This window comes from Arachis ipaensis, chromosome B4, assembly GCF_059453495.1.
Source record: "Arachis ipaensis isolate K30076 ecotype BB chromosome B4, ASM5945349v1, whole genome shotgun sequence".
Taxonomy (NCBI): Eukaryota; Viridiplantae; Streptophyta; class Magnoliopsida; order Fabales; family Fabaceae; genus Arachis; species Arachis ipaensis.
Genome location: NC_142439.1, coordinates 138745040 through 138769364, shown reverse-complemented (window position 1 = coordinate 138769364; position 24325 = coordinate 138745040). Strand labels below are relative to the sequence as shown.

Below are 24325 nucleotides of genomic sequence, written 5' to 3'. Positions count from 1 at the left end.
AATTTAAAATGAGATATTTTAATATTAATAAGCAAAATATTGTATATTAATACTATAGTTATTATTATAAGTTTATAACTTTACTTTGTGATTTTAGAATTACTACACCTATAACTTCTTTTCAACTCAATATATAAATTTATTTTTTAATACGGGTGGCAAGCCAGTTGAAATTCGTCGGGTTAGCCCGTATAATTCATCATAAAAAATAGGTTGAAATGAAAATTTAAAACTGCCATAATTAAAAAATTTGCCTATTTCACGGGTTTGAGCCGCTTCTCCAGCGGGCTCATTATTTTTTATAATTGAAGATAATAATTGAAAATGTTCTAAATTATAATTTAGATTATATTCTATGTTTAATTGATTAAAAATTTAAAGAATATTTAATTATATGTTTTAGACAATGTTTATTTTATTTTTACAGTATTAATTTTATTATTTTATTTTGAAAAATTAATTGATGATAATGTTTATTATTATATATTTAAAATTATAAAAATTTTAATATTTAAAAATTATAAATTTATTAAAATAATTATAAAATTATACATGGAAGAATGAACTTTTAACTAGACAGGACAACACAAGTGAGCTCATTTGTTATCCCTATCTTTTAGCAATAACTGCATTTTTAAATAAAAAATTGAATTTTATTCGATGGGGTTACTAGGTTGGAACTCATATTTTATATAATAAATAGATATGAGTTAATAGTCAATTTCGTCCCTGAAAGATACCTCGAACTCCATTTTCGTCCTTGAAAGTCAAAATTAATCAAAATCGTCCTCCAAAGATACCTTACCTGATCACGTTCGTCCTTCCGTCATCTTCCTAGCTGAGTTGGCAAACGTCCGCTGACGTAGACCGTTAACTGCCAAGGTGGTAAATGCCAGGCTGTAGCATGTTGTTGATGACAAGATAACTCTTGTTTAAGACGTCAAATTAGTCCCTGGAACCCTAATCCCAATTTGAATGATAAATACATCGCCGTGAACACATGCATCACACGACAGATAAGCCAGCCCCTTTGCCACATCCAAGATTATGCTCTTCCTTTGAGGCCAAGTCAGCGATTTCTTCAACGTTTGCTGCTCACTCACTAGAAACAGATGGTCTTCAAGGTTTTCATTCGGCATGTAATCATAAACCAAAAACCTCTGGCTTCCCCTGCATTAAATTTTTCATCATCATCATCCACTACACAACAGCCTCGAAGAGGCACCAGATTCCGGTGCTTCAGGTTGCTAATAATCTCCACCTCATTACAAAACTCCACATCCCCTTGAAAATCATATTCCAAGATCCTCTTAACCGCCACGACTAAACCATCGGACAAAACCCCCTTGAAAACAAGCCCAAATTCGTCCCTGCCAATGAAATTCTTGGTTGAGAATTGCATCATCGTTAAGCTTCTTCCTATCATACCAAACATAAACCCCTAACAAACAAGACATAACTAACAAAGCAACACCAGCACCAATTAACCCAAAAACCAAACCCTGGTGACTTTTTCCACCAGAACCACCACCCTGTGTGTAAAGTGACATACCAAAGATGCAACTCATGGCACCATTGCTTTCAGGTCCATACTGATTCACAAACACAGCAGCATATAGAATAGTAAATTTGAAACAATTTTCAGAGTGAGAAGCATTACCATCAATGAAGACAAGTTTATGCTGCACCTGAAACCCTGCAGTAAGACACACATCACATAGCGAAAGATCAGTGAGGTCTTGTTTGCAACTAGTATCAAAAGGCGTGATTTGACCAAGCTTCTTGTCCCAATCTTTTAGTTAGGGTTTCAATTCCTGCGCAGACGTTTCGGGACATGACGAACTGGTGAAGGTCAAAGCACAAGTCAACGAGGTTGTTTTGGAGAGACAGGGAATTGAGCTGAGACTGGAGATCATGGACGCATGAGGTTGAGGTTTCAAGGTTTGGGAGGTTGAAATTTGTAGTTGCTTTAAGGTACTGTGCGAACCCTATTCCGATTAGAGATAAGAGCGAGATGCAACAGTTGCTCAAGTTTGATAATAAAGAGTGGAAATTCTCACATGTTGAAGGGTTTCATGGAACTCTCTTAACATAGCTGAAGTCGATGGGGCATGTTGAAGGAGAAGAAGGAGAAGGTGAAGGTGAAAGTGCTGCCATGGTGAACGTTTGAATCTCTCCTCTGAAGAGAAAACGGCGACGTTTCAACCCTAGGAGCGCTTTCTATCAAAACGACGTCGTTTTTGTTCTCTGCCACCTTGGCAGTTAACGGCCCACGTCAGCGAACGTTTGCCAACTCAGCTAGGGAGATGACGGAAGGACGAACGTGATCAGGTAAGGTATCTTTGGAGGACGATTTTGATTAATTTTGACTTTTGGGGACGAAAATGGAGATCGAGGTATCTTTTAGGGACGAAATTGACTATTAACTCAAATAGATATATTTTTACTCATACTCATCTTTAGTATGTAATTATGATCATATATATCATGTTATATATAGAAAAAAAATTTACAATTAATAAGTCTGGGTATAAAAATATATATTTGTTATATAATATTTTTTATATTATTATAAATAAATTTAATTATTATTGTAATTTTTTTATTATTCTATTATAATAAATTTAATTATTTTAGTAATTAATTATTTAATTAAAAGTTATATGAATTAATTATATATTTTATTTTTGGCAAAACTTAAAATATGAAAAGAGGTTCGGATAAAAATATAAAAAATAAGTATTTTACGTCTAAAATATGTCCCATATATATATATATATATATGGCAGAAATATTAGGTACCAGACAAATGACACGGCAAATATAGAGATAAAAAATTAGAAATTTGTATAAAATATGAAAACAATTAAATAATTTTCTTTGAGAATTATAACTTTTCTCTATCATAAGGAGACTACAATAACACTCTTTCTTCACAAAAGGAGAACACTCTTCTTTCTATCATATATAGGAGAAAACTACTCAAAGAAATATTATGTTATTCTATCTGGATGACTTGATTGAAATGAATTAAAGAAAAACTCAATTTATAGGTGAGTCTCTTCACTATGAGCCATCCGTCAATTAGAGGTATATAATTCTTCTCTTTTTCAACCATTAAAATCCTAAGGTTATAAACTAAGATTGTTTATTACCTTTCATTTTATTTAGTTATTATTTATTTATTTATTTTCTAAAATTAGCTTTACTAATTTTTACAATCTCCCACTTAAAGCTAATTTTGATAAATTTTCAAATTTCATGTTGCTCATGTATTCCATAGGCCGTATGAGGATTTACACCATTCAAACTTTTCTGTGTTGATTGGTTTTATCATGGCATCTGCTAGGTTATCTTTAGTGTGAATCTTCTGCATATCAACACTTCCTTCTTCTACTACTTCCCGAACAAAGTGATATTGTACTCCAATGTGTTTTGTTCTTGAATGAAAGGCAGGATTCTTTGCAATGTGTAAGGCACTCTAACTGTCACAATACACAGAAATCTTCTGTTGTTTGTGCCCGAGTTCTTCTATCAACCTTTGGATCCAAATAGCTTCCTTGCATGCTTGTGTAGCTGCCATATATTCAGCTTCTGTAGTAGATAAAGCTACAACAGTCTGTAATTTAGATAGCCAGCTCACAGCTCCTCCTGCAAGTATAAACACATAGCCTGTAGTAGATTTTCGTTTATCAAGATCACCTGCAAAGTCTGAGTCGACATATCCATTGACAATGAATTCCGATCCTCCAAAACATAATGCAACATTCGAGGTTCTTTTTATTATCTCAAGATCCTCTTAACAACATTCCAATGCCCTTTACCTGGATCTGCCATAAATCGACTTACCACTGCAACTGCTTGAGCAATATCTGGCCTTGTACAGATCATGGCATACATAAGGCTTCCCACTGCTGATGCATACGGCACTCGAGACATTTCCATCCTCTCTGCTTCACTACTAAGGCACATACTTGAGGATAATTTAAAATTCATAGGAAGTGGGGTTGAAATTGGCTTACATTCTTGCATGTTGAAGCGTTGTAAGATCTTCTTCAAATAATTATTTTGCGATAGCCAAATCTTCCTATCTTTTTTGTCTCGGTGAATTTGCATCCTTAAAATCTTGTTTGCTGATCCCAAGTCTTTCATATCAAACTCCCTAGCTAACTGTGCCTTCAATTCTTAGATTTGATCTTTGTTGGGACCTACCACCAACATGTCATCCACATACAACAGCATAATGATAAAATCATTATCACCAGACCTCTTGTAATAAGTACAATGATCTGAACTAAGTCTGTTGTATCCAAGACTAATAATGAAAGAATCAAATCTCTTGTACCAACACCTTGGCGCCTGCTTTAAACCGTACAGAGATTTAGTTAACCTGCAAACCAAGTTTTCTTTTTCTTTTTCTTCAAAACCTTCTGGTTGGAGCATATATATCTCTTCTTCAAGTTCTCCATGAAGAAAAGCAGTCTTTACATCTAATTGCTCTAGATGTAAATCAAATGTAGCACACATAGCCAAAATTACTCTAATAGTAGTTAGTCTCACCACTGGAGAAAATATTTCATTGAAGTAAGTCAACACCTTCTTTCTGAGCATATCCCTTGACAACCAATCTTGCACGATATCATTCCACCTGACCATTACTATCTCATTTGATCTTGTAAACCTATTTGTTACCAATGGCTTTCCGACCTGCTGGAAGTTCAACAAGTTTTCAGGTATGGTTCCTATGTAATGCCTCAATTTCTTCTTGCATTGATGTCATCCACATAGAAGCGTATGGATTGCGCATAGCCTCCATAAAAGTTGTTGTCTCTCCATCTTCTGTCAAAAGACAATATGCATCATGGTTTGTCAAAACATAATTTGAGTGCCATGATGGTGTTCTTCTTTGTCAAGTGGATCAACGAACTTCTATGTCATTAGCCTCTGCTTCTTGTTCTTCATGCTGTGGTTTTGCTTCAGAAAGATCACCTTTTCTGCATTTTTCATCTATTTGAACAGTGGTTATCTCTTTAACAGTGCTGTCATTTTTTTGTTCTTTTTGCAATTCATCTTCTGCAAATATCACATCTCTACTGACAACTACCTTACGGACAGTGGGATCCCACAGGCGATATCCCTTAACTCCGTCAGCATAACCCAAGAATATACATTTTCTAGACTTTGGGTCTAGCTTTGTTCTTTCTTGGGAATTGTACATCACGTACACAGGACAACCAAATATATGTAAAGAAGAATAATTAGGTGGCTTACCTTGCCACATCTCCATTGGTGTCTTTAACCCAATTGCAGTTGATGGTGACCGATTTATCACATAACAGACAGTTTTAACAGCTTCTGCCCAAAAAGACTTGGCTAAACCTGCAGTTTGTAACATAACTCGTGCTCTTTCTAAGAGAGTCCTATTCATTCGCTCTGCTACACCATTTTGTTGAGGCATATATGCAACTGTGAATTGTCGTTGAATACCAGTTTGCTTGCAAAATGTTAGAAAATCACCATCAACATATTCTCCTCCATTATCTGTCCTTAAACACTTGATCTTCTTTCCAGATTCAAGTTCTAACTTTGCTTTGAACTCTTTGAACATCGCAAACATGTCTGACTTCTTCTTGATCGGGTACACCCATAGCCTCCTAGAGTAATCATCAATAAATGATACAAGATATTTTGCTCCTTCTAGGGACATCTCCGACGATTCCCACACATCAGAATGAATCAACAACAATATGTGCTTGCTCCGAGCAGTTGATCTACCAAACGTCAATCTATGTTGTTTGCTTGTAACGCAGTACTTACAAAACGGTAAGTTTACCGATTTGAACCCGGGAATGAGATTACGTTCTACAAGAATCTTCAAGCCTCGTTCTGACATGTGGCCTAGTTTGCAATGCCATATCATCGTCATTGCTTCTTGGCTTGTTGAAGCAACTGATGCCTCTGCCTCTTGCAAAGTTTCTCCCACAAGCATGTATAGATTTGCTGCAATCTTTTCTGATTTTATTACTACAAGAGCTCCTTTAACAACTTTCAAGATCCCACCTTCAATATGGGTCTTACAACCAAGTTCATCCAATTGCCCAATCGACAACAAATTCTTCTTCAAGCCTTTCACATGTCTTACCCCTTGGAGTGAACGAATAGAACCATCAAACATTTTTATTTTGACAGTACCCATTCCAACAATTTCTAAGGCATGATTGTTTCCCATAAACACCGATCCTTCCAAGACAGGTTCATATGTACAAAACCAATCACGATAAAGAGTCATGTGCCATGTTGCTCCTGAATCAACAATCCAAACATCAGTGAGCTGTTTGCTACCTTTAGAACTAATTGTTGCTTTGCCATACAGGATTTCTCCATCATCAGAGGTGCTCACAACACATCCTTGAGAACTTGATCCTTCTGAAACCTTCTCTATACTCTTCTTATTCCAACAATCTTTCTTGAAGTGCCATTTCTTACCATAATTGTAGCATTTGACCTGCTTCTTACTTTGTGACTTTGGTCTACTTTGACTCCCACTGGAACCACGCTCCATTGATCTTCCTCTTGTCATCAACAAAGCCTCTGCTTGTTTTGAGTTCTCTAATCTATCTTCCTTATTTTTTCTCCTAGATTCTTCTTCAAGAACCGCAGCAGCCATGTCATCAAAAGAAAGATAATCAGTCAAAACATTATTAGTTAAGTTAATGATAAGCTGATCATATGAATCTGATAGACTTTGAAGTAAGAGCTTTGCACATTTATTTTCTGCTATGGTATATTCTAACGATGAGAGTTGGAAAAATAGCGTATTTAGATTGTTGATGTGATCTGTTGCCGACGTCGACTCACTCATTCGAAGAGTATAAAGTCTTTTCTTCAAGAATATCTTGTTGTGAAGTGACTTTACTTCATATAATTTGGTGAGAGCATCCCAAATTTCCTTTGCTGTCTTTTTCTCTACTGCACTTGATAAAACTGAATCAACTAGTGCCAAGTATAAGTTTGCAACAACATTGTTGTCCATCTCCTTCTATTTTTCATCTATAATTCCAGTGGGTCTACCTTCAATTGCTGTCATGCAATTGTCTTTTCTCATAATGGCTTTTATCTTCAAATTTCATATGGAAAAATTACTCCCACTGAATTTCGGAATTTTATACTTTGCTGCCATTTTTTTTAGACGGTAACTCGCAGCGGAAAAAAAATATATTAATCACTAACCTTTGGTTCTGATACCACTGTTAGGAACCAGACAAATGACATAGCAAACTATAGAGATGAAAAATTAAAAATTTGTATAAAATATGAAAACAATTGAATAACTTTCTTTGAGAATTACAACTTCTCTCTATCACAAGGAGACTACAATAACACTCTCTCTTGACAAAAGGAGAACACACTTCTCTCTACATATATAGAAGAAAACTACTCAAAGAAATATTATATTATTCTATCTGGATGACTTGATTGAAATGAATTAAAGAAAAACTCAATTTATAGGTGAGTCTCTTCAATATGAACCATCCGTCAATTAGAGGTATATAATTCTTCTCTTTTTCAACCATTAAAATTCTAAGGTTATAAACTAAGATTGTTTATTATCTTTCATTTTATTTAATTATTATTTATTTATTTATTTTCTAAAATTAACTTTACTAATTTTTACAAAAAAAAAATAGGTAATCATGTCTACTATAAAGATAAACACTATTTAATCACTGTTGTGTTTCTCAATTTGACCAGAAGAGAGGATTGGTCTAATAATGGAATTCTGATATTCTCTACTATTACACTTGATTTTTATTTTAAAGACAATTAAAATTTTGAAGTAGTTGGATTTTTTGGAACATTGTAATAATAATAGCAAGAATATTTTATATTAAAATATCAAAAATTCAATTTAAAATTTGTTATTCAATATAAAAATTTAATTATTCTTTTAAAATGATAAAAGCTTACAAAATAATTAAAGTTTTATATATCTATGTTTTTTGTTTTTAAAATTTAAACATATTTTTAAAAACATCTAAAAAATAATTTTTTAAAATTAATTTATAATTATTAAAATTTAAATATTTAATATAATATCGTAATAAATATAATTATTGATACTAGTACTTATTAAAAGTTATTTTTAATTAATCTATAATTATAGATAAAAATTTACATGCAGTTGTATTTATGTAAAATTACTAATTATAAATCGTTAGATAATTTGACATCTCAACTTTATAATTGCATGTGAGTTTTTATTGTAATTATAAATAGGGTTAAATACAATTTTGATCGTTGAATATAGGCCGAAAATTTGTTTCATCCCTGATCTTTTTTCTACACAAAATCATCCTATATTTAACTTAATTTTAAAACCATCGTTCAGATCGAAATACCCTTCTCCTTCTTCCCAAAATTTTTAGTTTCTCTTCTTCTTTTTCTTCTTCACCATCACACAACATTTCTTTTTCTTCTTCTTAATCACAGCACCAGCAATAACAACAATAAAAAAAATAATAATATAATAAACATAAAAGCATAAGAACAAATCAGAATTGCAACAACAATGAAAATAAAAAAAAGAAGATGAATGAAATTAGAAGAAGAACACAAAAAAGAATAACAATGAAATCAGAAGTGCAACAACAATGAAAACCAAAAAACAGAATTAGAATCATAAGTACAACAATAATAAAATCAGAATTAGAATTCGAAGTAGAAGAAATTAGAAGCATAATCGAAACTCTAAGGAGGACCAGCGGCGAGGACGCGAAGCGGCGGCAAAGTTATTAGCAGCGACGGCAGTGGCGGAGAGCAGTGACGAGGGACCCCTCTTCCTCTCCCTGGCTGTGCGTTCTCTCTCTCTCTCTCTCTCTCTCTCTCTCTCTCTCTTCGCGAGCTCCTCAACGGCGACAAGGCGTGGCGGCAAAGCTCGCGTCACTAGCTCGCGTCTCATCTCTCCCTCCCGTCACTGATTTCGGACGGTGACGGCGGCTCCAAGTCTCGCCGGTGCCGTCTCCTATTTCCCCCTCTTCTTCCCTTCCCCTCTCTTCCTCTCTCCAACTTCCTTCTCTCTCTCATCTCGTTCTCTTTCTCTCTCTTTTTTTTATTTTATATTTTTTTAGTTAGGGATAATTTAATAATAAAATTTAAAATTTAAGTAGAATGGATAATTTTAACATCAAGTTAATTTTAGGGACAATTTCATGTAAAAAAAGGTTGGAGATTAAAAAAATTTTTAACCTATGCTTTAGAGACCAAAATCGCACTTAATCCTTATAAATACTATAATTTTTAAATATTTTTCAAAAAATAAGTTTGATAAATTACTTATTAAGAGGAAAAGGTTTACCAAAATAAATTTCATTCTTTAAAAAGTTCAACACCTATATTAATAACACTTCCACAAATCTTATTCTGGAAGTGAAAAAAATTCCATTAGCCCCATAAATAGAAGTGTTTATGAATCAGATTTGATCTGCATATCGATTCAATCCGCAAGATTATCGAATTGTGGATTTAATTTAGTGTTATATCGAAAATAATATTTTCGATTAGGATGTCATTGAATTCTTTGATAAGCCAATGTTTGATAAGTTTAGACTTCGATGATTGCCAAGTACCAAAATAATATTTCGATCAACCCCAAATAATGTTACAATTAATTTTGGATTGGAGCCAATTAGGTACTTCGTATGTACTCTCTATTAATCAATTGACTTAAGTGTGGAAATCGAAGAGGCAGACTCGACGAAGGTCAACTATATCGAAGAAGTGCGATTTGTTAGTCGAAAAATAACAAAGTTGTGAACTTCGAGGTGGAGTCATCCAGGATGGTCAATCAATGAAGGAGAGAAGTTGTGAACTTCGAGGTGGAGTCATCGAGGATGGTCAATCGATGAAGGAGAGATTGTTGATCGACTAGGACTCATCGAGAAGGAGTGAAGCAATCGAAGAAGTGAAAAAATTAATAAGTGAAGATGGTTAATGGCAGTTACAGATGGCACTCAAAGAGAGCAGGAACGATTATTTAAGGATTGACGCACGTGAAAGTTATATCTGAATTTGATTGGTCGAAGACTTCCATAAATACGGGAAAGATCAAAGAAACAAAGGTTGGAATATTTTCGGAGAAAACACTCACACTCACTCACATCCCCAGCAACTTTCTGAGTCGGTCAAGGGTCTTTTTTCTTCGGAGAGTTCCTTCATATCTTTACTCTTCATTTAAATTCCCTGCAACTTTCCTTTTCATGCAATTTATCTTATTTGCAATGTCATTTCGATTCATTTAAATTCAACAACTTTTATCCTTTCCAGTCTTGACCTTTCAATTTGTCCTTTATTTTTCCAAACACTTTTTCTTTATTTAATTTGATTCCCTTTTATTCAAGTCATTTAAATTTTATTGTTCATTTCGAATTTCTGCAAAACTTAGTTCTTTCTTCTTCGTCATTGTCAAAGGCATATATTTTGATGCAGATAAACTGGTACCCGCAGAGGAGTTGGTTTCGCTCCCAGACCATTAGAATCGAACCACCATCGATTTGCTAAAAATCGACAAAACATTTAGATATTCGCATATCCGATCTGCATATTCGCGGATCCGCAAAAATAAATAAATAAATAGACAAATACCAAATTGGTATTCGAAAGATTTTGACGCTGACAAAATAGTATCTGACTTTTGTCATTGACAAAATAGTCCCTAAAAGATTTTAAAATTTGACAAAATCTCCCGACCATGAAAGAATGATGTCATAGTGAATGGAAGGTGCTGATGTGGCCGTTGGAAGAGAGTTCCGATGATGGCAGAAAGCTTTGGCAACGTTTTCAGCGACCTTATTCTTTTTCTTCGTGATCGCTATTTCTTCTTCTTCAACACGCCGATGTGTTCCCTTCCACCATGGCAGCTGAAGAAGAATACCTCCATAGCACGCCGCTACATCTCGCCGCGTTCTTCGTGTTCGCCACTTCTTCTTCTTCAACTGGCCGAGCTTCCCCTTTTGTGTCCCCTTCCGCCATTGCAGTACCTCGCCGCGTTCTTGTGTTCGCCGCTTCTTCTTCAACACACCATTGCGTCCCTTCCGTGTCTCCTTTGGTTGTTGCGTCCTTTATTAGCGCCATGGCAAAGAAGAAGAAAGAAGAAGTCGCTGGTGCTCTTGCCATTATCGTAACTTTCTCCCATTATCCAAGCTCTCTTCCAATGGCCACATCAGCAAGAAGAAGAAAAAAAGATAGGAGACGTCGCCGGTGCTCTCTCCCAATGACTACAACAGCATTTTTTGTTTACTGTGACGTCATTTTTGTATGGTTAGGTGATTTTGTCAAATTTTAAAATATGTTAGGGAATATTTTGTCTATAACAAAAGTCAGGTACCATTTGTCAGCGCCAGAATCTTTTGGGTACCAATTTAGTATTTATCTTAATAAATAAATAAGTAAATATTTTTATATTTTATTTTAACTAATAATTATTATATATGTTGTATTATTTTATTTTTATTATTTAAAAAAAAATATATTTAATAATATTTTAAGAATAAACATATTTAAAAAAAATAAAAAAATATTTTATTAATATTTTTTAATATAAAAATTTTTTTAAAATATTTATATATGTTATGAATATATGCAAAAACCGATCTGATCCTCAAATGTACGAATCAGATCCAAACTTAAAAATTATAAAAATTTGATTCGTGGATCCAATAATTTTAGTCCTATTTAATTATCCGATTCGATCCGAGTTATTCGCAACTTATTATCGAGTGGGAACAAATGAAAGCATGAAATGGAGGAAAGGGGGAGCCGCCAAATATTGTGCGGAAAAATTTCATGAAAAAGTTTTAATGAATAATCTATTATCTTTTAGTAATATAAAATAATTGAATGACTTTATATTTTATAATTAAAAATAATACTATATAATAATTAATATAAAAAATATTTTTATATGTTTTATATTTTTTATTTTTAAAATAAAAAATTATATCTATTATTTTTAAAATATTATATATTAAAATATATTTTATTTATATATGCAATAATATATTCTATATTTATAAAGTCTATCAATACTATTTTTTTATAATATTTTTTAATCTTTATTTAGTAAAATCTAATGATTCATAAAAAATGATATATTTAATGCGTATAAAATATTGTGCTTGTTTTATACATATTTGATGAGAATTATTAAATAATAAAATTTTATATATTTAACTAGATTGTTATTCAATAATTTTTAATTATTAATTTTATAACTGCACTTTAGTTTTTATGGTAATTATAAGTACTAAAGTTTTTAAATATTAAAAAAATCGATAAATTATTTATTAAGAGTAAAAAATTTACTAAAACAAATTTTATTCTTTAAAAAATTCAACACCTATATTAATTAAGAGGAAAAAAATCAGGTTCATCCACAATTAGTAAGGAAGTGCGAACAAATGAAATGGAAGGAAGGAAGCCGCCAAATGGTTGGATAACATGGATGTGACTATATTTAGATTTTAAAGCACTAAGGTTGTATTTGACTATTTGCTTGCATATCAACTAAAGATGGAGTACTACATCTGTACATCTATATATGGAGTACTTTCCATGAAATTTGGATTCAATTATCTTTTATTATTTAAATTTAATCTTTTTCAATTTTTAATTTTAGATAAAACAAAAAAAATTATAACTAAAACATTATTAATAATTAATGTATGGTATTATTTCAGATTAGTATACGAGTACATATTTAAAGTTAATATAATTTTTTTGTTAATATCATTTAAAATGAGATATTTTAATATTAATAAGCAAAATAATGTATATTAATACTATAGTTATTATTATAACTTTACTTTGAAATTTTAGAATTACTACACTTATACTTTTTTTTTTCAATTCAGTATATAAATTTATCTTTTAGCAGAGATGGCAAGCGGGTTGAAATTCGTCGAGTCGACCCGCATAAGTTATAATTTAAATTATATTCTATGTTTGATTGATTAAAAATTTAAAAGATATTTAATCATATATTTTGAATAATATTTATTTTATTTTTATAGTGTTAATTTTATTATTTTATTTTAAAAAATTTAATTGATAATTATGTTTATTACATATTTAAAATTATAAAAAGATTAATATTTATAAATTTAAAAATAATAAATTTATTAAAATAATTATAAAATTATATATAAGAGAACGAGGTTGCAGCGAGAATGATAAAACAAGTTAGCTCATTTGCACCTCTATCTCTTAGCAATAGCTGCATTTTTAGATTAAAAAAACTCATATTTTATTCGATGGAATTACTAGGTTGGAACTCATATTAAAAAAATTGTAAAATTTGTCGGGAAATACGATGAATTTGTTATGAACAAAAAAATTATATTTAAAAAATTAAAATTAAAAAATAGTATTTAAAAAAATAATTTATTTTATTTTATTTTAGAAAAAACTAGTCATATATATATATATATAGAAAAAAAAATTATATATTTGTCATATAATAGTATGATCATGTTATATATAGAAAAAAAATTCACTACTAATAAATCTGGGTATAAAAATATATATTTGTCATATAATATTTTTTCTTATACTATTATAGATAAATTTAATTATTATTGGAATTTTTTTATTATTTTATTATAATAAATTTGATTATTTTAATAATTAATTATTTAATTAAAAATTATACAAATTAATTATATATTTTAATTTTGGCAAAACTTAAAATATGAAAAGAGGTTCGGATAAAAATATAAAAAATAAGTTTTTTACGTCTATAATATGTCATATATATATATATGTCAACAAATAAATGGCAGAAACATACTACATCGTTTTAGGATTTTTTATTTAAATAAATAAAATAAATTTACTAATTACTAAAATAATAATTTAAAAAATATTTAATGATTTAAATATGTTATCTCGTTTACACTATAAACAAAATATATAAAATATTCATCTCGTTTAGAGTGTAAACAAAATATATATAAGACAATCGCAGTAGTTATAAAAGCATGTGTAACCTTTGGTATTATTTACAAACTTTTTCTATCTCTTTTGTCTCATATTTCTCACGAATACAAGGCATTAATGGCCAGTAATAGTCCATACATAGTTGTGCTTATTTATCCCAATTATTGTATGAGAAATGGCGACAATGGGATGACATTTGAGTGTGAGGATCCGATATTGTTTCACAATGAGCATGTGTCGTCGGATTTGAAGAGTTTGATATTGAGCAAGCTCGGTAGTACACAAGCCAGGAAAATCGGAAGGGTTGCGTATAGGTTGCTGGCACTCATGGGTAACGGAGTCTTCCGGTTTCGACTATTCTGACTTCAAGGGGATGAGCATTTGCGACTGATGTTTGACATCCATAGGAGGATCATGGTGGAGCAGGTAATGGAGCTTTCCACAGAGGTGGGACACAGTGGTGGTGGGAGTTCGGTACACTCGACCTATGTACAGGACGACCGACCTCTCGCACCACCGCCCATTCATGTCGTCATTCCAGTTAATGAGGCAGTGGAGGGCAAGGAGGAGTCGGACGAGAATTACGTGGCGAACAGTGCGAACAGCGACTTGTCCAATAGTGGGGATGAGAATAAGTGTGTTTCGGAGACACCTGTCCAGACTGTGACGCGCCATGTTATGCCTACACCTCACCCAATTCTGCTACTATCGGTAGTGCCAAGTCACTATCACAATCTGAATCTGGTACGCCACGTCCTGCAAGGTGATGATGACCTCACCCCACGGGAGATGAAACGTGTGCGTCTCCGGACGCCATCGCTCCACAAGTGCCGAATTCAAAAAATTGTCAAAAGTGAAGTCCCTGAGTGGCACCGTGTCGCCAAATCCGACCTCAGCCAGATACGGGACGATGGCGTCCGGTGGAGGAAGGGTATGACTGACTCGTCATGGCAGTAGAAGGCGAGGCCTTTGTGGAATAAAAAAAATTAACTTATACAGAGATAATAAAAAAAAACTATAGTCTACTTAAGAATATAGAACTACTTCTACTTAAGAATACACTTTCATGTTTCTAGTCTACACATGTCTCTAAATTACATATGCCAGTAAGCAAATCTTAATTAAGTCATAACAATCTTACACAAGCAAATACAATTCTAAATTCATCCTATAGACCAATCCCTAAAACATTTTACTCCGTGCTTGTCACTACAGGACTACCCTAACAAAGTCTACATACTTAGACTAACCAAACAGTACACAACTAACCTCAAAGTCGGCCGCCCCAACGTAATGCGACGTCTCGTTCAGTCTGTTGATGTCTCTGTTATTCGTCTGGCGTGCCATCACCGTATCATTCTCAAATATGGTAGAAAAGGGTTAAAAGAGGGGGAGAAAGAGCTTGACTAAGTCAAAATGGGGCCAAGATACACGCTGTAAACGACTTATACTTATAGGTGCGGTACGGCCTTATCTCGTTTACAATGTAAACGAGATAGTCGCATTGCAGCCGACATGTCTTATCTCGTTTAAATTGTAAACGAGATACATGCAATATCATCTCATTTACACTGTAAACGAGATAAGACTAAAGTATTTAAAACGGTAAATATTTTTTAAATTGTTTATTTTAGTAATTATTAGATTTATTTTATTTATTTAAATAAAAAATCCCACCATTTTAGGTAAGAGGGATGTTAGGGGGCAGCAACTTTTGGGATTTATAGCCATCAAATAGCCATCAATGAGGCTTTTAATGGTGTGAAATTAATGTGAGATTTCATTCAATGGCTCACTCTTCTTTGATGATTACATGTTGGCCATAATTTGATAAAATTACTCGCCCCTAAACTTTTCCTTTAGGTAATTATGTCTACTATAAAGATAAACACTATTTAATCACGGTTATGTTTTTCAATTGGACCAAAAGAGAGGATTGGTTTAATAATGGTATTCTGATATTCTCTACTATCACACTTGATTTTTATTTTAAAGACAATTAAAAATTTTGAAGTAGTTGGATTTTTTGGAACATTGTAATAATAATAGAAAAAATATTTGATATTAAAAAATATCAAAAAATTAATTTAAAATTTGTTATTTAATATAAAAATTTAATTATAAATTTTTAAATTATATAGATTTAATTATTCTTTTAAAATGATAAAAGCTTACAAAAGAATTAAAGTTTTATATATTTATATTTTTAGCTTCTAAATTTAAAAATATTTTTAAAAGTATCTAAGAAAGAATTTTTTTAAATTAATTTATAGTTTTTAAAATTTAAATATCTAATATAATATTGTAATAAATATAATTATTGATACTAGTACTTATTAAAAGTTATTTTTATTTAATCTATAATTATAGATAAAAATTTACATGCAGTTATATTCATGTGAAATTACTAATTAAAAATCATTAGATAATTTGATATCTCAACTTTATAATTGCATGTGAGATTTTAATGTAATTATTGTTGAGTTTGAAAAACTTATATGATGATCAAATATTATTAAAATATAAATTAAAAAATTATTAAATTTATTATTAAATATTTTATTTAATAATTTTCAATAGATTGTTTGGTAATTTTTGTTCAAGTGTGCAGGAAGCAAATTAGTTTTCTATTGGGCCAAAAAGCTAATCAAGTCCACTTTGAAGAATGAATTAATTTAGCCTTGGACAAATTAAATAGATCAAGTGGCTGAATTTTGTGATTGAGATAAACCCAAATCAGAAGCCCATAAACCAAAGTTGATAAATCAAAGAATGGAACCCAAGGATCTCAAGCATGCTTCCTTGCTCCATGCCTTGGTTATTGGAACCCAAATCTCAACTCAATTAAGTTCATGCCTTGGTAACTAAAAGAGAAAATTCAAATTGATTTAATTGCATTGAATGCCTTACACATTACTTTATGCCTTGGGGAACGGAAGTGGGAATTCAATTTTTTTAATTCCATTTATTGCTTCCTTTGAAAGTTTTCTCTCTTTTCTCTCCTCTCTCTTGCTTTTGGTCATGTCAATCCATCAAAGAAGAAGATAGAAGAAGCTATCAAAAGAAAAAAGACTATGAAGTATAAAGGCTATTGAAGATCTTTACTTCAAAAGGAAAGATTTTGGAAGATGGCTTCAAGATTTTGATGTCAAGAAAAGAAACAATCTGCCTCGATGAAGAAGCAAATCTAAGTTGATAAAAGTTCATTTCCATTTTTGTTCATCAAAGATAGAAGATAGCTTCTGAAGTCTCAAGTAGGAAGAAGCAAAAATAGAAGGCAAGAAGCTATCCTGGGTCAGAAGATCATCAATGGTCCGAATCCTTTCTTGGAGCCAAAGACAAGATCAAGGGTTCAGATTGAAGCAGCTTGATGAAAGGGTTGAGAGAGGTATATGCATGTTGGTTTTTCGTTTTTCCTCTCTCTTCTCTTTGACCGAACCACTGCTGCTCTTGGTTGGAGAAGAAGTTGCTTGATTGAACCTGTTTCAACCTTGAAAGCTTTCCCTTTTATATTATGGGTGAACGGCCAATGGTTGAGATCAAGGAGAGAAAGTGAAAGCATAGAGTTTTCGTAGCTACCCGAGCTTCCTGAGTTCTTCTCCTTCAATGGTGGAAAAGGCAAACATGGTGAGGTTTATAAGAAAAAGCCAGTGAGAGAAAAAAGGCAGTGATCAAATTAGAGAAAAGCCAGAGATGTCTCAGAGTTTCTTTGTACATCTATCTGTTGTGTGTCATGATCCTGTAGGAATTTTTCTGCAAGTTGGGTTAGCATTTTACTGTTGAAAGCTTGGTTTCAGTCCAAGTCAGATTCAGATTGGGTTTAGAAGTTGGGTTTGTCCCTGATAGGATTGGGTAGATCCTAGGGAAAGAATTGGTGATTATAATCTTGCAAAAGATAGTGAAATTCCATCATTGTTGTGATGGAGACTGGATGTAGGCCACATTGCACCTAATGGATGAACCAGGATATATCTGGTGTCAATTCTTCTTCTCCACCACTTTCTCTGTTTCTGTTAATCAGGAGACAAAAACAAAAGTGTCTCTCAACTCGGCACAAGACAAAACAAAAGTGTCTCTCCACTCGACACGAGACAAAAGCAGAAATATCTCCTAAAGTTTATTTGAAAAATCAGAAATTGAGATCCAGCAAAAAGGAGCTAAGATTCAACCCTCCTTCTCTTAGCCACTGATTACCATCAATTATAAATAGGGTTAAATACAATTTTGGTCCCTACGATATAGGCCAAAAAAACTTTTCGCCCCTAATCCTTTTTTTCCACACAAAATCATCCTAAGATTTAACTTAGTTTTAAAACCGTCATTCGGATCGAAATAGCCTTCTCCTTCTTCCAAAAACAATAAAATAAAAAACTTATCAAGTTTCTCTTCTTTTTCTTCTTCACCATCACACAACATTTCTTTTTTTTTTCCTTCTTAATCACAGTACCAGGAACAAAAACAATAAAATAAAAAATAAAACCAATGTAATAAACATAAAAGCATAAGAACAGATTAGAATTGCAACAACAATGAAAACCAAAAAAGAAGAAGAATGAAATTAGAATAAGAACACAAGAAAGAATAATAATGAAATCAGAAGTGCAACAACAATGAAAACAAAAAAAAAAAACAGAATTAGAATCATAAGTACAAAAATAATAAAATAAGAATTAGAATCAGAAGCACGAGCAAAACAAATTAGAAGCAGAATCGGAACCTTAGGAAGGATCAACGGCGAGGACGTGAAGCGGTGGCGAGGTTAATAGAAGCGACGGCAGTGGCGAAGTGCCACAGTGATGAGACACCCCTCTCCCTGGCCATGCGTTTTCTCTCTCTTTCTCTTTTCGTGAACTCCTCGATGGCGACAAGGCATGGCGGCAAAGCTGGGTCACTGGCTTGCGTCTCCTCTCTCCCTCTTTCACTGATTCCCGACGGCGACGACGACTCCAAGCCTCGCCGGCGCCGTCCCTCCTTTCCCCCTTTCCCCCTCTTTCTTTTGATAGGAATAAAACACACAATTTCCTACTTGCAAGAATCAGAGGAGAAACAATATCCACTCACAACAAGTATTAATACAAGCACAATAATACCCAATAGCATCAGAAAAATCACATAAACCAAAAATTAGAAACAAGCTAACACACCAAGATTTTTAACGTGAAAAACCTCCTCAATGAGAGAAGTAAAAACCACGAGTCACCAAGACCAGGATATAGCTTCACTATGATAAAAAATAGGGTACAAGAGAGTCACAAATTACTGTACAAAACGTGCATACAACAAGCCAAACAACCCAAGCTTCAAAGCTTACAAAACAAGAACAAGAAGATGAAAATACCACAAAAATAAAGCTACTGTGCGTGGCCAATATCTCCTGATACAGATGTTAAATTGAAGATCCGAACGGTAAAATCAAAGAATGAGATGTGTAGAACATACTATCCAAATTTGAGCTCAATCCAACGGTTAACGAATCTGTAGTAACAAATTTACAGAGACAGCTTTGTGTATGTGCGAAAATGACTTTCTCTCTTCTCTTCTCTCTAGTGTTTGGTGTTCTCTTTTCCAAATGACCTCTCTCACTCAACCCCAACTCACCTCAGCCACTTCAACTATTCATGGGCTTGGATACTAGCATTTGGGCTTTTTCTCCACATAGGAAGGGAGCCAAAAAACCCAACAAATCTCCCCCTCACGACTATGTGGAGGTAACTGCCAATCTGGTGATTAAGCAACAAACTTCAAACTTCCATCTTGGTAATGCCTTGGTCATCATATCAGAACTATTCTCATCAGTATAAACCTTTTCAAGTTCCAACAACTCAGCATCCAAAACATCACGTATCCAATGATACCTCACATCAATATGTTTGGATCGAGAATGAAAAGTTGAATTTTTACCAATATGTATAGCACTTTGACTATCACAAAACAATACATACCTCTCTTGAGTAGACCCGAGTTCCTTCAAGAGTTTCTTCATCCAAAGCATCTCCTTGCACGCTTCGGTAATGGCAATAAACTCGGCCTCGGTAGTAGACAAAGCAACACATTTTTGCAATCTAGATTGCCAAGACACAACTCCACCTGCAAAGTTGATCAAGAAGCCTGAAATGGATCTTCTAGAGTCAATATCTCCTGCCATGTCTGAGTCAGTGTAACCAACTAAAATAGGCTTATCACTTTCATAACACAACTTCATGTTAGAAGTACCACGAAGATATCTCATTATCCATTTTACAGCATTCCAATGCTCTCTTCCTGGGTTTGAAACAAAACGACTAACACAACCAATAGCATGAGCTATATCCGGTCTTGTGCACACCATAGCATACATTAAACTACCCACGGCTGATGCATATGGAACTTTTTCCATGTCTTTCTTCTCTTTATCACTTGATGGACTTTGCTTGCAACTCAATTTGAAGTGTGTAGCAAGAGGAGTACTAACAGCCTTTGCTTTCTCCATTTGAAACATGTGCAACATTGTCTCTATGTATTTCTCCTGTGACAACCAAAGTTTCTTCTCCTTTCTATCACCCTCGATTCTTATGCCAAGAATCTCCTTTGCTGGCCCAAGGTCCTTCATTGCAAATGACATTGCAAGTTGCTTCTTCAACATATCAATCCTAGAAGCATTCTGACCAACAATAAGCATGTCATCAACATATATCAAAAGGATAATAAAATCATTACTAGCAAACTATTTAACAAATACACAATGATCAGAAGTAGTCTTCTTGTAGCCTTGTTCTGCCATAACAGACTCGAACTTCTTGTACCATTGTCTTGGAGCTTGCTTCAAGCCATACAAGCTCTTCTTCAATTTGCAAACATGATCCTCTTTGCCTTTTACCATGAAACCTTCAGGTTGTTCCATGTAAATTTCATCCTTAAGATCATCATGAAGGAAAGCAGTTTTCACATCCATCTGCTCTATCTCTAAATCAAGACTTGCAGCCAAACTCAAAACAGTCCTAATAGAAGATCTTCTCACAACCGGTGAAAAAATTTCATTATAGTTAACTCCCTTTTTCTTCCTGTAGCCCTTGACCACCAATCTAGCCTTGTACCTTGGATACTGAGAATTTTCTTCATTCTTCAACCTATAGACCCACCTGTTCTGCAAAGCTTTCCTTTTGGCAACTTCACAAGCTCAAATGTTTGATTATCATACAAGGATTTCATTTCATCTTGCATTGCATCAAACCATTTTTTATTGTCGTCGCCTTCCATAGCTTCCGCATAACATTCAGGTTCTCCCCATTAGTCAAGGTCACATATCCATCAGTAAATGTTACATACTCACTAGAAGGATACCTCGTTGAAGGTCGTCGCTCTCTAGTAGACCTCCTAGGATGGAAACCTGGTGGATCTTCAGGTAGCTCAGGTTGATTATCAGCATCATCATCAACTGGAGCATCAATTGGATCTCCAATATCCTGGTCATCAGGAACCAAAGGCTCATTTTGCTGCATATGCTCCTGATCTTGATTCTCTGTTTGTTCTGACGAAGGAGGCGGCTGAACTGGATCTACATCAGTCAAGTCACTGCTCTCTTGTGATTGACTCTTTTCTGCCTTATCAATGTCTTCAATGGTCTGGTCTTCAACAAACTCTACATCACGGCTTCTTACAAGCTTCTTTTCAACTGGATCATAAAGCCTGTAACCAAACTCATCTTGACCATACCCAATAAAGATGCACTGCCTTGTCTTCACATCCAACTTGGACCTCTCATCCTTTGGAACATGAACAAATGTTTTGCATCCAAAGACTCTCAAATGACCATACGAGACATCTTTGCCCGACCAAACATGATCCAGAACATCATTATCTAAAGCAATTGTAGGACTCAGATTAATCACATGAGCCGCTGTAAGTAGCGCTTCACCCCCAAAAGACTTTAGGTAGCTTAGCTTCAGTAAGCATACACCTAACTCTTTCAATCAACGTTCTGTTCATCCTTTCTGCCAAACCATTCAACTGAGGTGTTTTAGGAGGTGTCTTTTCATGCCTAATGCCTTGCTGCTTGCAATACACATCAAATGGTCCACAATACTCACCACCATTATCAGTGCGAATACATTTAAGCTTTTTACCTATTTGCCTCTCAACCAAAGCCTGAAATTGTTTAAACTTTTCCAAAGCTTGATTCTTTGTTTTCAAAGCATAAGTCCAAAGCTTTCTTGAATGATCATCAATAAAATTAATAAAATAAATAGCTCCACTAAAAGACTGTACCTTCAAAGGACCACAAATATCGAAATGTACCAATTCTAAGAAGTCTAATTTTCTTGAAGGTTGATGCTTCTTGAAAGATAATCTTCTTTGTTTGCCAGCCATGCAATGAGAACATTTTTCCAACTCTGCATTCTTCAAACCTGAAAGAGCATCCTTTCGAGCCAAATAGCTAAGTCCTTTTTCACTAATATGACCAAGTCTTCTGTGCCACAAGCTACAAACTTCTTTACTTTCAATCGCATTCACACTACCTTTTGCAATCATGGCATGTATCACATACAAACTTGAAGTACCTTTTTCTCGAGCCACCACTAAATTGCCTTTAGTAAGCTTCCATTGTCCAAAGCCGAAAGTGTTTACAAAGCCTTCATTATCAAGCCTTTTAACTGAAACCAAATTCAAGCGAACATCTGGAGCGTGTCTAACATCTTTAAGTAGTAGCTTCATTCTCATATTAGTCTCAAGACAAACATCTCCTACACCAATAACTTTGGCCAAGCCATCATTACCCATCTTAAGTACTCCAAAATTACCTGGAGTATAAGAAGTGAAGAACTCCTTCTTCGGTGTAACATGTATTGAGGCGCCACTATCAATTACCCAGCTGAACTCATCATCAGAAACAAGATTGACCTTGTACTCATAATCAGCAATATCAACAGTAAGAAGATCATCTGAAATAGAAGATACACGATCATTACCACTATCATCCTTCTTTTCTTGCTTACCTTTATTTTCCTTTTTTCAAAGATAGCAATATTTTTGAATGTGACCCATTTTGTGACAGTAGTGACACTCAACATTCTTGTATCTTCCCTTGGATTTGCTCCTGCTTTTACCTCTACCCTTTTGAACTATATTCTAATTTCTCCCCCTGGTTTCAGTGACTAACATTTCAGAGTGTGACGAAGAATTCTGCGTCTTCCTTCTCATCTCTTCATTTAAAATGCCACCTTTAACAAGTTGCATGCTCACTTTACCATTCAGAGTAGAATTAGTAAGAGAGATACGAAAAGTCTCCCAAGAATCTGGTAGAGTATTCAGCAACCACAATCCTTGAACCTCATCTTCAAACTTGATTCCCATGCTTGACAACTGATCCAAAACCCCTTGAAATTTATTCGAGTGATCTAATACTTGTGATCCCTCATTGTATCTCAAATTCATCAACATATTCAACAAGTACAATTTATTATTGCCAGACTTGGAAGCATACAAGGATTCAATTTGATTCCACAAAGCCCTAGCATGAGTCTCATTAGCAATGTGATTATAAACATTATCATCCACCCATTGCCTAATAAAACCACAAACTTGTTGGTGTTTAAACTCCCATTCTTCATCTGTTTTAGATTCTGGTTTTTGTGTAGAAAATACGGGTAAATGTAGATTTTTGACAAACAACAAATCTTTCATTTTGCCCTTCCATAGATGGTAATTAGTGCCATTCAAACTTATCATCCTAGTAGAATTATTTGCCTCTATCTTTCAAGCAAGTTATAACTAAATACCCAAAACTGAGCTCTGATGCCAATTGATAGGAATAAAACACACAATTCCCTACTTGCAAGAATCAGAGGAGCAACAATATCCACTCACAACAAGTATTAACACAAGCACAATAATACCCAATAGCAGCGAAAAAATCACATAAACCAGAAATTAGAAACAAGCTAACACACCAAGATTTTTAACGTGGAAAACCTCCTCAATGAGAGAAGTAAAAACCACGAGTCACCAAGACCAGGATATAGCTTCACTATGATGAAAAATAGAGTACAAGAGAGTCACAAATTACTACACAAAATGTGCATACAACAAGCCAAACAACCCAAGCTTCAAAGCTTACAAAACAAGAACAAGAAGATGAAAATACCACAAAAATAGAGCTACTGTGTGTGGCCAATATCTCCTGCTACAGATGTCGAATTGAAGATCCGAACGGTGAAATCAAAGAACCAGATGTGTAGAACACACTGTCCAAATTTGAGCTTGATCAAACGGTTAACGAATCTGCAGTGACCAATTTACAGAGACAGCTTTGTGTATGTGCGAAAATGACTTTCTCTCTTCTCTTCTCTCTAGTGTT

At 33.7% G+C, this 24325-nt stretch overlaps 1 pseudogene; it reads right to left on the bottom strand.

Moving 5' to 3' along the window:
* Positions 1-932: 932 nt before the first annotated feature.
* On the bottom strand, positions 933-2157 carry LOC110271614 (putative receptor-like protein kinase At1g11050 pseudogene; annotated as a pseudogene).
* Positions 2158-24325: the final 22168 nt, after the last annotated feature.